Here is a 13,310-nt window from a genome sequence, read left to right as displayed (position 1 = left end):
TGCCTGGCCACCTTATAGATCTTTTGAGAGAGCCAATAAGAAAGTGTTTTAATCAGCTATTAAGAGTTACATAGATGGGCTGGGGTTATGGCTCAGCGGTAGAGTGCCCGCCTTGCACGTGCAAGGCCCTGAGTTCGATCCTCAGCACCACATACAAGTAAATAAAATAAAGTTATAAAAAAAATTTAAAAAAAAGAGTTACATAGAGCTATGTAAAAATGATTCTTATCTGAATTGTTGTTGGTACTGTTCTCTGGACAGTAAACCTCTGAGACAAGGATTCTGTCTTACTCATCTCCATAATTCCAGCACCAGCCCATAGACTCACCTTCATAGAGAGTTAGGGACCTGGGCACACCTTCTTCTTGATGGACTTGCAGGTACTCACCCAGTTCCCAAGTCATCCCAAACCTCACCTTGCTCCTCCACACATGATGGAGGCAGGTTAAGTCTGCTCTGTTGACCCTGCAGATTTGGGTTTGAGCAAGGACCTTTCCACCATGCCTGGTGAAAAGTCTCCTCAGTGGCTACTGGACCTGTTTCTGGATTCAAACCACCAATTTCATTCTTATTTTTATTAAGAGTTTAAAAATAGATTAAGATTCAAATTAGATTTAAAACCACACACACACACACACACACACACACACAGTTGAAAATCAAAATCAGGAAAGCAAGTCTTAAAATTCCTGGCTTTAAAGTATTTTTTTTAAGTTGGGATGGGGATGTAGCTGAGTGGGAGAGTGCTTGCCTGGCATGTGCAAGGCCCTGAGTTTAATGCCCAGCACCATACACATGTATACATGTCTGTACATATGTAATACATATATGTGTGTGTATATAATATATAATATATATCGTATATATTAGTATATATTAAAATATTATATTTTAAATGTCTAAACGTTCCCTTAACTTATACTTAGAATCTCCAAGCACTATCAATAATTTTTCCTTTACTTATACTGACATATCTTTTTATTTTATTTATTTTTTATTTTAATTAATTTTGTTTGTGTATGTGCATGTGCGTGTGTGTGTTGCTGGAGTTTGACCCCAGAGCCTTGTAGACATCTTAAAAGAAAACAACAACTGTGTTAGGCTGAGGGTGTGGTTCCCTGGTGGAGCACTTACTTAGCATGCTTGAGGCCCTGTGTTTGAGCCCCAGCAACACACACAAAATCATAGTAGTGGCCTGGACCTACCCACCCTAGTCCCTGGGGCCTGCTCACAGCCTGTGGAGGCCCACGCAGGCTGGACTTGAAGGTGTTGCCATTCTTTGTCCACATGGCGTGTCTCCCCGCTTTCTTCTCCCCACCCTCCTTGGGTGGCTGTGTTGATCAGGAGCTCAGTGCCCTTCTGTGTGAGCACTTACCCTACTCTCTCGGAAAAAACCTGTTTTCGAGAAAAGATTTTATAAAATCATTCACTTTTAAAATAAAATTGTGGTAAAATACAAGTAAACATAAGATTTACCACCTTGACCATTTTTTTAAGTGCTCAGGTGAGTGGTATTAAGTACATTCACATTGTACATAATGTGATCACCATTACCACCCATCTACACAACTCTCTTTACCTTAAACAACTAAAACTCTATGCCCATTAAACAATGGCTCCCCATCTGTCCTCCCCATAGCCCGTGGCAACCACCATCCTAATTTCTGTCTCTATGCATTTGACTACTCTAGGTACCTCATTTATGTGGAATCATATAGTACTTATCTTTTTTGACTGGCTTATTACACTTAGAACAATATCATCAAAGTTCACTCATATTGCAGAATGTGTCAGAGTTTTCTCCCTCTTAAAGTGGAGTGATGTTCTGTTGGGTATCTGTGCTACATCATGCTTATCCATTCACCCTTCAGTGGGTTCTTGGGGTGCTTCTACTTTTTCATTATTGTGAGTAGTGCTGTGGTGAACAATACAGATGTGTCTTTGAGACTCTACTTTGAAGTCGCAGAAGCAGAATGGCTAGATCATATGGAGATTCTATTTTTTAAATTTTGAAGAATAATTTCCCACAGTTTTCCACAGTGGCTACACCATTTTACACTTCCACCAACAGTGCTTATGGGTTACAATAGCCATCCTAATGGGATGTGTGCTGACATATCTTCATACATATTAAAAAAACAAAAAAATGTTATCATGTTATAAAAATTACTTGAATTTGCTTTTCATTTCTTTCTTTCCCTCCTCCTCCTCCTCTTCCTTTTTCATCTTCTTTTTTGTGGTGCTGGGGATTGTACATGCTAGGCAAGTGCTCCGCCACTGAGCCACAACCACAGCCACCAGCTGTTTTTTTTTTTTACACTCAGCAAAATATCAAGGACACCTTTCAAGCTAATACAAAAAGATCTGGGTGACTCCTTTTATGTATTTATGCATGTATTTCAGTGCTAGGGATTAAACCTAGAGCCTTGCACATATTAGGCAAACACTATACCACTGAGCTACACCTCATTATTGCTATTCCTTTTTAGTGACTTACTCTGACTTTTATTTCTTTTAATGGATCAAAAAGATACTATTACGTTATGTTTTAATCAGCTGACTGGCTTTTCGAACCATGGGTTATGTTCTTTCCCACTTTCCCTCCTCTTTTGAACCACAGAGAATATTCTTGGCTATTTTACTAGGACAAGAGGCTTAAAATATAGAGCTATATTTTCGAGGAACAAAATGTATATTCTTCAAAGCTAAAATTTATATGATAAATGTATATAATATAAACTTAGATTTGCTAAAATCAAAGAGAGAAATAATAGTTGGAAGAAACTACTCAGACATTAATCTAGAATGTGCCATAGGAAAACAAAGATATCTGGTGTTTGAAAAAGCGGTGACTGGGCTTGGTGGGTGGGTTGAATAGTGGTGCTTAAAGGCAGAGACCAAGATTCTCTGAAATTGAAGAAAGACATGGTTTTCAAATTGAGAGTTCTGAGATTAAGAATTCATTCTTGGGGCTGGGATGTGGCTCAAGCAGTAGCGCGCTTGCCTGGCATGCGTGCGGCCTGGGTTTGATCCTCAGCACCACATACAAACAAAGATGTTGTGTCCGCCGAAAACTGAAAAATAAATATTAAAAAAAAATAATTCATTCTTGCTTAGACACATCATAGTAAACATGAAGAATAAAGAAAAACTCTACATTATACCTAATAGAAAACAGATTAACTATAAAGGAATAATAATTAGAGTTCCAGAATATTCTTCTTCAACAAAAATAGGGTCCAGGGGTAGGGAGTGTGGCTCAGTGGCAGAGCACTTGCCTAGTATGTGCAAGACCCTGGGTTCAATCCCCAGCAAGAAAAAAAAAAAAAGTCAAGTCCAGAAATGAATGAAGTAATAGAATCAAAGTGCAGAGGAAAAAAAAAAATCAGTATTTTTCTGTTCAGCCAAATATCATTCAAGAGTGATGGAAACATAAAGTCATTTCCAGACATGTACAAAGACTAATTAGAAGGAATTGAGGAGGGATAATAAGTGAGCGAGTACATTGAGGCCTTTGTCTCACTTTGGAGGAGGATAGAGTCACTGACAACTTAAGAAAATTTATAGCTCAATATTGAATATATATATGTATATTTTAAGGATAATCACTAAGAGAATAAAAAATAATTTATATCTATTCTAAAGCATCATGAAGCAAGAGGGTAGTAAAGAAAATGTTATCAATCCAACAGAAGACAGGAAAAACAATAAAGAAGCAAATTGGTAAAATGAAGACATATAAGATAGTAGAAATGAGTATGAACACAGCTGAAATCATCACTAAATAAGGAACAACTATTTATTTAATCCCCACTAAGTACAGTACTGTTTTAAGCTATAGAAACATAGTAGTGAAGCAAAGAAAGCCCCACACTCATGAAGGGAGAATGTTCTATGGCAAGAAGAAACGATATCTCTAAATTGATTAAATTTAACTATAAAATTTAGAAAAACATCATTAGAAAGAAATAGAATCTAGCATTGCACAAAAGATGCAATGTCCGAAGACATAATTCACCTAAATCATGGACCTAACAACACATATCAAGCAAAAAGGGAGAAATGGGCAGGTGTAGAATTTCATTTGGAGATTTTATAACACTTTTATATTAAGTTGATGGGTCAGATAAAAATCAAACAGAATAGAGACTGGATAATGTAGCTAATTTACTTGATTTAACAGAAATAGAATATGCATTAAAATAGAGAATATGCACTAAAAAATATAATAGAACATATATTAGGGCCAAAGGAAATCTCAAAAAAGTTTTTAAAAAGCTGTTATCATACAAAGCATGTCTTCTGACCACAATGAAGTTAAGTTAGAGACGAAATATGTACTAAGCACCTACTGTGTGCCAGGTAATCTTCTAGATGCTGGGGACATAGCAGTGAACAAAAGAGATGAAGTTCCATTGTCGCGAAGCTTAAATTCTGAGGGCTGGGGAAAGACAATAGATACAATTTTAAAACTATCTAACTATGTTTGGTAGTAATACATGTCATAACAAACAACTCTCACCCACATCCTGTGCAGGCCACAGAATTGGGGTCCCATTTCGTGAAGTGGGCTGGCTGTGGAATAAAAGCTAATGAAGAGGAGCTAGGGTTGTGGCTCAGTGGTAGAGAGATTGCCTAGCATGCATGAAGCACTGGGTTCCATCCCCAGCACCCCATAAAAATAAACAAATAAAATAAAGGTATTGTGTTCATCTACAACAACAACAAAAAGCTAATGAAGAGAAAACAGTGAAAAAGCCACAGTACTCAGAAGTAACTTTTTAAAGCAGGGGTAGGATGGCTCTCCCATCTTAGGGATCGAGTTTCCACGCTGGAAAGAGGGAGATGGAGCCTGCACTTGCATTATTTATATGGGGGAAACATCAAAGGTTTCCATGGAATGTTCTTTGCCAAATAAGGTAGGGGGTGGGCCATCCATTTCCAAATGGGTTACGCCCAACTGCAGAGCCCCGGGAGAGCTGTCTCACCAGTTGAGCAAAGACAGAGATCTCACGCCTCAGGCAGTCTGATAGTTCCCAAGGAAAAACCTAAGTCTTCATGGCTCAGCACCGAGTAAAGACCCCTCAGGAAGCTCATGGGTGGCTTCCCCAAACAACAACAAAAAACAATTCCAAAGATAAAGCAGGTTATAACTTATGATCCAAAAAGAGCTTCTCTGATGAGGTGACATTTGGGTGGAGAACAGAAAGGGGCAAGGGAGCAAGACTTGCAGCTACCTCGGGGAAGAAAATTCCAAGCAGAGTGAGTAGTGAGAGCAAAGAGTGGAAGGATGCTTGCCATGGACAAAGAACAACAGTGAAGATATCTGTTAAACAAGATGCAGCATACATTTGGAAACTTACAAAAACAAGCTGTGACGGGCGCCGTGGCACATGCCTGTAATCCCAGAAACTCGGGAGGCTAAGGCTGGAGGATCGTAGCTTCAAAGCCAGCCTCAGCAAAGGTGAGGCGTTAAGTAACCCAGTGAGACCCTGTCTCTAAATAAAATACAAAATAGGGCTGGGGATGTGGCTCAGTGGTCGGGTGCCTCTGAGTTCAAGCCCCAGTAACCCCCTCCCCACCCAAAAAGCAAAACAAAACAAACAAACAAACAACAACAACAAAAAAAAAAAAAACACTGTACCATTGATGAATAGACTAGCTTTGGCTACAAGTAAAAGTCCTGAGAAATAATAGCTTAAAAAAAAATTTACTTTTCTATCCCTTAACGAGAGTTCTGAAGGCAAGTGTGTCTTAGCATTGGGCTAATGACTCAAAGTAGTTGGTCAAGATTTAAAAACATTTTTTTTTGGTGGTGGTACTGGGGAATTAAGCCCAGGGTCTCATGCACGTCTGGCAAGTGTTCTACTACTGAGCTAGAATTCAAGACCTTGGTGATTTTCTTGGCCTTTTCCTCATGGTTTCAGGATGGCTGTTCCAGCTTTGGACACATGTCTACATGTGAGGCAGGAGGAAGGAGGAGGAAATAGAAGACAGAATTAGGAAGGAAAAAAATGTTTCCAGAGAGCTTCCTTTTTTCTTCCTCTTCCCCTTTTCTCCCACCCCTTCTGTAAAAATTTTCTGTTGCTTGGTTTCAGATGACCACAAACTTAGTAGCTTAGAACACATACATTTATTACCTTAGTTTCTGTGGGTCAAGAATCAGAAGGGGATTAGGTTTATGTCTTTTGCTCAGGGCGTCACGAGACTGCAGTCATGGTGTGGGTGAGCCACGGTCTCTTCAGAGGTTCCATGTTCCTCAGGTTGTTGGCAGAGTTCACTCCTTACAGCTTTATAACTGGCAGCATACTTCTTCCAGCCCAGAGAGTGAGAATACATCTTCTTGGAGTTCTGTACACTGAGAGGGCCTGGGAACACTGGTATGCATGATAATGAGATCACCTAGTGCTTAAAGTTCAATATTTAAATACCAATCCTTCCTTGAAAGAAATCAGAGCCTTGGAGAAAGAGCATATTTGAAGGCTGGCTCAAAAAAAAAAAAAAAAAGAGAGCCTTGAATATCTTGGATCAAAAGCAAAGAACTGTGCAAGGAATGATGGGAACATATCAAAAGAGCAGCAAATAACACAACTATTTAAAGAACACTCTGATAGTTTCTTATTAAGTTAAACATGAACCCATCCTACAACCCATTTATAACACTTCTGGGTATTTATCAGGAAAAATGAAAACATATGTCCACACAAGCACACATGCACATTATATAACAATCATTGTAGTCTTTTCTTTCCTTCCATTTTTTTTTGTTATGGTATTGGGAATTGAACCTAAGTGCAGTCTATGACTGAGCCATTCCCCAGTCCTTTTTTTTTATTTTTATTTTGAGTCAGGGCCTAATTAAGTTGCCCAGGCTGCCCTTGAACTTGTGAGCCTTCTGCCTCAGCCTCCCAAGTCACTGGGATTACCCATGTGCACCAGTGCAACTGGTTCATTGTAGCTTTTTCTTAGTGGGCTAAACACTTGAAACAGCTAAACAGATAAACAAATTGTGGAAAATATATACAGTGGAATATTATTCAGCAATAAAGGGAATACTGTCTAAAATATAAAACAATGTAGATGATCTGAAAAACATTATGAGACCTGGGAATGCAGCTCAGTGGTCCTATGCTCACCTAGAATGCAGGAGGCCTTGGATCCAGCGTGGGGAAAAAATTATGAAAAGAAACCAGACACAAAGAAGTACCTATAGTATGATTTTATTTATACAAAATTCTCGGACAAAGTTAATTTATAGTGACAGAGTAAGCAGATTGACTGAGGGGACTAACTGTAAAGAGGCTTAAGGGAACTTCCTAAACAGATGGGGTTTGCATTTACATGGTTACATACTTTTGTCATAACTCATGAAGCTGAATACTTAAAATGGATGTGTTTTATTAACTGCTGTTATATTTTAATAAGGTTGATATTTAAAACTTGAGCAAAAGACCTGATTAAATACTTCACAAAAGACCATATCCAAATGACCAATAAACTTATTCACAGGTTTTCAAGCTCATCAGTAATCAAAGGAATGCTAAGTAAAGAAAGAACACAATGTCACTGCATACTGCCCAGAATGAGTAAATTAATATTGATAATACCAAGTGAAAGTATAGAATAACCAAAACTTTCATACATTGCTGGTAGGAGTGTAAATGAGTTCAATGATTTTGAAAAAATAGGTTTGGCAGTATTACTAAAGTTGGTTTATAATGTGAACCTACAAATGAAACCTATCTAGTTTGTGGCAGATACTTCTGGCACTTCCACATTCCCTTAGCCCATCTTTGATTTCAGTTGCAGCTGTAGTAGATAGTTCCAGCTCTCATATCTCTCTTTACTCTGCTTGGGACCTTCTTTGGCATATGTGGTAACTTGCTAGATAGACCTGTAAGCAAAGCCACAAAGTCCAGGGGAATCAACTGCCCTGAGGACAACACTCACCCAATCAGGAATGGAAGCCAGCAGATAAAAGAGCTCTCATCTTTCAGGGAGTCTATTCTGGGAGGCATTCTGCGTACTTCTCTTGAGATTCTGGCAGAAGTGAGACCCTAAATACCATAATCTCCACTGACTTTGCCCTTTCCCCTCTCTAACTCCTATTTCTTGGGATCACCTCCTAAGTGAACATCATGCTCTTGAGTATTTATCTCAGGTTCTGCTTTCTGGGAAACCCAAAGTTAGGTAACTGCTACCAGGAGAGAAGTTGGACCTCAGGATGGGATTCTGGGACTGAATCAGTTGTGATCAAATGGCAACAAAGCCTCCCTTATTGATAGCAACTTGAGTACTTATTGTACAATCATAATAGCTAAAGCTCTTTACCTACTGGTAGACTGAAGTATAAGTGGGAGGAATACATTATATTATGTAATACCCTAGGCACAGGGGTTTCAACCTTATTCGTTATTACCCTCCTAAAAATATTAAAGTCTTCCTACTTAGAGATGAAATACTAAATGTAATTTTTGTCAAATAGTACTGAGAGTTGGAGGCCACAAACCACTATACTATCTAAGGTTTTCTGCCTGTAAACTACCAGTTTCTTTTCCCTTGGGCAAGATACCAGACCCATTGAGTAATCCTGCTCTAGCACTTGAATGGTATGGGGATAATGTTAATTAAAATTTCACAGACTTGACTGGATTTTCTTAACTATTTTAAAATTTTTGAAGAAAGAGAATTCTAGGCTCAGGTCATTCACCTATCAATTCACACAATAGTGTGCAATCTAGAAGACACCCTATGAAAGACTTTTGAAAAGTTCTCCTGTGGCCAAAGAGCAGACTACACTGAAAGTGAGGCCCAGAATGTAAAGGGGTGCCAGAGATATCATGACTGCTTTTTTTTTTTTTTTTTTTAATACTCAGGATTGAACCCAGGGGTGCTTATCCACTGAGCCACATCCCCAGCCCTTTTTATTTTTTATTGTGAGACAGTGTCTCACTAAGTTGCTTAGGGTCTTGCTAAATTGCTGAGGCTGGCTTTAAACTTGGATCCTCCTGTCTCAGCCTCTTGAGCTGCTGGGATTACAGATGAGCACCATCACACTGGCCATGACTGCTTTCTTATGCCAAAATTATGATCCCTGTTGGTAGGAGTGGGACTGTTAAGACATGGGATGGAGACATTTGGATGGATGCAGCCTCTAGCAAGTATGCTTTTTCCACTTATTAATATAGAGCAGCCCTACCCTTGACTAGAGATTGTATTAGTTTCCTACAGCCGTTGTAACAAATTATGACACATGTAGTGGTTTACAACAACATACATTTATTATTTATCTGAGTTTTGTAGCTTGGAAGTCTGAAATGGATGTCAGTTGGCTACAATTAATGTTTTGGCAGGGATGTTCCATTCTGGTCCCAAAGGTGGACTTATTTGCTTGCCTTTTCCATCTTCTGAAGTCTATTCCCAAGAGCTAGGGAATTCCTATCTCTAAATCCTTAATTTAATTACATCTACAGCCCTGTCATGGAAGACACCATACTCATAATTCCCAGGGATGAGGATGTTAACATTCTGGAGGAGCCATTATTCTGCCTACCATAGAGATGATACAAAGAGAAAATAGATTAGAATCAATTTACTGGGTTGAGATCTTGGGTTGTTACATTATCCCTTTTATGTCTCAGTTTCCTCCTCAATAAGATAGAAGGAAGAAGAGTGGTATTTATCTAGAAGTGTTGTTAGAAGTTAAGCAGTTGCAAAGTTCTCAGAACAGTATCCAGCACATGGAAAGCACCATATAAGCATTTATTAAATACATTTTAATAATGGTTTGGTTGCCATGTGTCAAGCACTGTTCTAGGTGCTGGAGACAGATCTAGAAATATGACTTGTTCTTAAGGCACTGATGGAGTCACATACATAAATGCAGTTATTATACCGTAAAGGCATAAGTACTATAGGATTACAGCATTGTTAAGGCTCAGGAAAAGTCCAGAAATATTAGTTGAATGAATACATCTGATATCTAATTGAGTTGAGCTTTGTAATGAATTGTGTTGGCAATGAGACATGAAGAAGTATGTTTGGGCTGGGGATGTGGCTCAAGCCGTAAGGCGCTCGCCTGGCATGCATGGGGCGCTGGGTTCGATCCTCAGCACCACATAAAAGTAAAGATGTTGCGTCCACCAAAAACTGAAAAATACTAAAAAAATTCTCTCTCTCTCTCTTTTTTAAAAAAGAAGTATCTGTTCAAAGAAATAAGTAGTATTTGGTATAGTTGGAGCAAAAGATATACAGTGTGAGAGGAAGCTAGTAAAGTTGGGCTGGGGATGTGGCTCAAGCGGTAGCGTGCTCGCCTGGCATGCCAGGCTTGAGGCCAGGGTTCCATCCTCAGCACCATGTACAAACAAAGATGTTGTGTCTGCTGAAAACTAAAAAATAAACATTAAAATTTTCTCTTTTTAAAAAAAAAAAGCTTGGACTTTATCCTGAAAGAAATATAAGGTTTTCAGATCGTTTAACAGGGGAGAACATCATCAGCTTTGTAGTTTTTAAAAGGCTACTATGGTGACAAGTGTGAAAAATAGATTGGATTTGGGGAGACTGAAGGTTGTTACAGTTGTCCAAGTGGTGGATGAACAGAAGGGCAAGGACTTGAAAAGTATTTCGGAGAATCCATAAACCTTGGCGACCAATTTCATTTGGACATTGAGAGAGGAAGAATGGGGATCTATGCCTAGATTTTTGGCGTAGGAGTTAGCTGGGTTCTTGGTCCATTTGCGGAGGCCAAAGAAAATAAGAGAGAGTAACAAGTTTGTGGGGGGAAATGGCAATAGAAATTGCCAACATTCTAAAGGACTTAATGCAGCTAATTTTAAGTTATCCTTATTATGGTAAAACTGAGGCTTAGGAGATAAGGATACACAGGTATTACTTATTACGATGTTAAAATTATGGCTTATAAATTTTAAGGTTTATCACTACCATCGGATTCCAGACTTTTAGTGGATAATGCTACCTCAGTTTTGGACTTGATGAAATGGTAGTACAGCAGGGTACGAAGTAACGCTGTTTGGGAGTTTTAGGAAATGCAGAGTATGAACTCAGGAGAAAGGTTTAGGTAGAAAACAGCTTCCTTGGCAAAAGAACAGGAAAGGGATCCCAGTTTTTTCCTCTGTCAGTTTAGGAAAGTTCAAACTTCTCCATTATCATTCCTTTTCCCCAACTTCCCGTACCCTTGCTCCTAAATCCTACCCGCCCCCCCCCTCCCCCCAAAAAAACCCAGAATAATATATTTCTGGCTCTGAGATCACAGGAGATCCGCCAGTTTTCAAATTCAGCTCTTGGCAATGAGCTAATGGATGTTGTGGTGCTTTGTAAGCTGAAGACTAGCGGGTTAGCGTCTTTTCCCATCGGGACTGTACCCATCTCGAAATCATCCAAAAAACCTCTCAGAAGAAACGCCGCTTCAAAAAAGACTGCAGCGGGACACAGCGCAGGCGAAGGACAGAGAGGTGGCGCAATGACGTCACGGACAGCCCGGTGATTCCCCGGCCTCTGGCGTCATGCGCCGATGACGTCATCCAGGGCGCCGGCATCCCTAGCGGAGTTGGCCTAGCTCACGTGGGTCGTCCAGCGCTCCCCGCCCCCCCCCACCTGCTGGAGGCGGGGCGGACAGGGCTCGGCCGGCGCTGCGGCTTCGCGGGGAGGGGGCGGGGGCTGGTGGGCGAGGCGGTCGGGCCCAGCGCGCAGCATACAATAGTGCGGCTGCGGCTGGAGCCGAAGGTGCAGACCACACAGTAGCCGCCCCTCGCGGTTTCCCCCACACGTCCCCGCCCCTCTACTCGCCCTCACGCCTCCTGGCGCCTGGGTCCCAGGCTCCACCATCCTGCTCCTCGGACGCTTTCCCCTCACGCTTTCTCCTCTTTTCACGGAGCCCCGCGCTCTCGAGATTCTCCCGAAAGAACCGAGTCTCCCTCGACTTCCCACCTCCTCCCTCGGAGTCCACTGCAGCCCCTCACGTCCCCGCCCTCGCAGATCCCAGGTCCTTCCCCAGCAACACTCCTCAGCGCGCCGCCCCGTCCCCTCCCGCGCCTCAGCGTCTCTTCCCTCGTCGATCCGTGGTCCTGAGGGGATCCCCGGCGCGAGCGGCCTGAGGGAGGCTCGGAGCGCGCAGCGGCGGCGGCGGCGGGAGGGAGAAAGTGAAGCGGCCGCTCGCGCACACTCGCGCGCTCCGGGCTCGGCCGCCGCCACCGTGGTGGAGGAGGAGGAGGAGCTGAGCGGAGCCGAGCGAGCGCGGAAGGTGAGCCGGCCTCCTGCCCGGTACCCCTGGTGTCGCTGCTGCCCGGGCCGGGGCCCCGGGGCTGGGACGGTGCAGTGGGCAAGCGGGGTGGGCTGGAGGCCTGGGCCCATTCATTCTCCCCCAGGGGCCTTCCGCTTCGGCGGGCGGGCGGGGACTCCAGGTAAGGTGAGGCAGGCGCCGCCCCGCAAGGCCGGCCGTTCGAGTCGGGCCAACAAAGGCCCCTTGTGCACGCACCGGTGCGACCGCAGGTCTCTGATGCTTGGGCACTCCTGGGACCGAGAGTGGGGCAGGGCGGAGGAGGGGTCGGGCTGGGCCGGGTGCACGACAGGACCCGGTCCCGGACCGACTCCCTTCCGAACTTCGCGGTCCTGCGACGTTCACCCTAGCCGGCTCCGGCAAAGCTTAGCAAAGCAGCGACCGATTCATTCTGCATAGAGATTGCCCTGTTCAGGCTGGGGGAATCACTTTTAGGGTTCGACGCCTTGAAAAAAATAAGCTCGGTAGTTTTTGACTTTGGTAGCCCCTCCCCCACCCCGGGAATACTCCGTAACTTGGAAAGTTAAAACCAGATGGGGAAAGGAGTATCAGAGTGTTTCACGTTCATTATTCCATTTCAAAGAGACATGATTATTACAACCTTCACTCTCTTGAATCTGGGAGTGTTTTGGAAGAATATTTGAGAAGTATTGGGTGTTTCTTTGGTGTTGTGAGCAAAGTCCTTGTTTGTTAAACCTCTTGGATAATTCATTGTCTTACCCTTTATTATATATCCAGCATTGTGAGATGTGAAGGGAAGAGTTATCATTGTGGTTACCAGTAAAAAGTTCATTAGTCTTGCCTTTATTATGAGTTGTTCCAGAGAGAGATCTTTCACTTTCACCTGGTAAAACTCTGGGCTCTCTCTCAATTGTCAGGAGAAAACAAGTCAACAATACAGAGATACCTCCTTTGTCTTACCGTGTGGCCTCACCTACTAACTTTGTGACCTTAAGTAGGTCACTTCCAGCCTCAAAGCTTAAAGAGTTTGCTTTTATGCTGCAGACACTGAGGC

General features: G+C 42.2%; 1 protein-coding gene across 2 annotated transcripts in view; it reads left to right on the top strand.

The window, feature by feature from the left end:
• Positions 1 to 11,798: 11,798 nt before the first annotated feature.
• Pak1 (p21 (RAC1) activated kinase 1) overlaps positions 11,799 to 13,310 on the top strand; it is a 148,868-nt gene continuing 147,356 nt past the window's right edge. For both annotated transcript variants that reach the window (XM_058578564.1, XM_046442047.2), the window contains exon 1: positions 11,799 to 12,259. The gene's annotated coding sequence lies outside the window, so the exon portion shown is untranslated. The remainder of the gene's footprint in view (positions 12,260 to 13,310) is intronic.

Source organism: Marmota monax, unplaced genomic scaffold (assembly GCF_021218885.2).
Source record: "Marmota monax isolate L192 unplaced genomic scaffold, Marmota_monax_Labrador192_F-V1.1 WCK01_AAM20220418_F8-fsc00068, whole genome shotgun sequence".
Classification (NCBI taxonomy): domain Eukaryota; kingdom Metazoa; phylum Chordata; class Mammalia; order Rodentia; family Sciuridae; genus Marmota; species Marmota monax.
Note: the sequence above shows the minus strand (reverse complement) of the source record. Positions and strands in the feature narration are given on the sequence as shown.